This window comes from Muscardinus avellanarius, assembly GCF_963383645.1.
Source record: "Muscardinus avellanarius genome assembly, chromosome: 6".
NCBI classification, from domain to species: Eukaryota; Metazoa; Chordata; class Mammalia; order Rodentia; family Gliridae; genus Muscardinus; species Muscardinus avellanarius.
This window is the reverse complement of record NC_137791.1, coordinates 137,182,908-137,185,385: the sequence shown is the minus strand read 5'-3', so window position 1 is coordinate 137,185,385 and position 2,478 is coordinate 137,182,908.

Below are 2,478 nucleotides of genomic sequence, written 5' to 3'. Positions count from 1 at the left end.
AGCCAGGAGGGTCTGTGCCAGCTCCTACACAGTCCTGGTGAGGCCATGGACCTCATTCACTTAAGATTTATCTGCAGCCCATATCTGCCAAGTCCAAAGCTGAGCCTGAGGCTGGCAGAGGCTCAGAGACCCTGCCTGAGAACAGGGCCCCTGGTCACTGCCAAGTGGGCAGAGGTGCAGGGCGGTGTGCAGTGTGTGCCTAGAGCTCACAGCTGGGCCTTCGGAGTCAGATGGACCCAGGCTTGCCATCAGCCCTCCATCTTCCCGCTGTGCATCCTGGGCATATCCCTTTACCTCTCAGAGCACATCTCCTCATCTGCAAAAGTGGGACATAAATATGGTTACAGGGTCACTTGAGGATTCAATGACATCACAACATTGAATTAAATGACATCCAGAGCTCACACAATGCCTTCCACAGGGTGAGTGGTCAACACAGGCGTTGCTGTGGTAACCGCGGTTGGGTGAGCCTCTCCCTGCCCAGAATTCACCTCCCAGAGCAGAGAGCGCCAGATCCCCATGCCCAAGCAGTGGCCAGAGAGCGTCTCTGGAGGATTAAGGGTGTCCAGAGGACCCTGCACGAGCCAACCTTGGCCATCACCGCTGTGCTAACTATGGCCACAAGAGTGAAGATGTTCCCGAGACTGCCAGGTGTTTCCATGCCAGGAGGACAGAGGTGGGTGAGCCCTGAGCCAGGTGAGAGGCTGGACCAGGACTGCCCACCTGCCAGGAAGAGTCCAATGACTCTGGGCGGCCAGGGAGGCCCTTGGGGAGTGTAGCAGGGCAGAGTGCCCGTGTTCCTCAGTAGACATTGCAGAGGGGCTGCCCGAGAGCCGCCCTAACTGGGGAAGGGGTGGAGGGGTGACTCCCCAGAGCAGGAGCAGAGTGACAGTTTTCCTAATGTCGCCCTCCTCACACCTCTTTAGCAGCAGGGGCCTCTTTAGTGGCTGGATGAACGGTCATCCTGCTAGCGCACATTTCTCTAGGATGGATTTGTGGAAGCGGGGGGGTGGAGCAGGCACTTAAAGCTCTCATAGATGGACAAAGCCAAGCTGCCCACCTTGAAAGGTGAGCCGGGGTGCACCCTGGAGTGCAGAGGCTCATTCACCTGCAGCTGGCCTCGCGGCGGACTAGAATCCCTTTACCCAAAAGTAACTCGGGGCCCCAACTCCCCAGCGAGGAATAGAGGAAGGTATAGTGGGTTCTTCTTGAGAAACACTGAAGGTGACAACGATGGGGGTGATGGTGGTGATTATAGTGGTGATGGTGGTGGTGATCATGGCTGTAGTGATGGTGATGGCGGTGATGGTGGTGATGGTGATGACGATGGTGGTGTGGTGGTGATGGTGGTAATGGTGATGGTGATGATGATGGTGTGGTGGTGATATTGGTGGTGATGGTGATGATCGTGGCTATGGTGATGGTGATGATGATGGTGTGGTGGTGATGGTGTTGGTGGTGATGGTGGTGTGGTGGTGGTGAGGGTGATGATTGTGGTGATGACTGTGGTGATGGTGATGGCTGCTCATATTTTGGAGACACTTACTAAACACCAGGCAGAGTCATACTTTTATTTTACTCAAATTATCCCTTTTAACCTGTGACACCCTCTGAGATATGAACCACTGTGCTCCCAGCAGGGGTCGCATACCCAGGCTGTGCCAGGTCGAGGAGTTGTTCACATGGCGCAGGAGTCCAAGGGCAGAGGGGAGGAGGACGCCCGGGCCCTCCGAGACTCACTTCTGCCTCTCAAGAAAGGATGGCTGTCTTGCTTCCTAGGCTCAGAAACAGGCTCAGAGATGGAGAGAAACCTGCCAGAGGACCAGAGCTGGGGCTGGCAGAGGCACGGTAGACTCTCGGGCAGGTTCAAGCCCGAAGCTTCCACTAAGCACCTCTGGAGTGCTAGGATGTGAGGCTGAAGCCGACGGACCCTCCCCTGTCCAATGGGGCGTGATCCTTTGGTGGAGGCAGGTATATCGCCTGACGCAGGGAGGAGCAGGGAACCACCCCTGCCCAGGGCGGCACCTGGTCCTGGGGAGAGGGGAGCCACATTCGGATGGTGGTCCTGGCGCCCGTGGGCGGGGCCGAGGACATGCTGCCTTAGCCTCTCGGCCAGGGCCCACTAGGAGCTGGCGAGCCTTCCAAGGCCCTGCAGACCTGTAGCCTCAGCGGCCACCTTTGGAGACCTATTTTTAGGTCCAATTCAACTTTCAAAGCAAACACATTGTCAAGATAGTGGCCAACTTGGATTCGAGCCATGAACGGGCCTCTCTGGGACTCCAAAATAGAAAATGGCTCAATATGCAGATGACTCGGACTCCTGGCAGACCCCTGGCATGGAGTGGCCCGAGGCCAGATCACGGCCTCGCCCCGGACGACCCGATGTGCCCAAGCCTTCAACCAAGTGCAGAATAAAAATGCCCGCAGAAGCGTGCTCCCTCTTGTCAAAAGGCGGCTTCCTACCAGGGCAGACCGTGG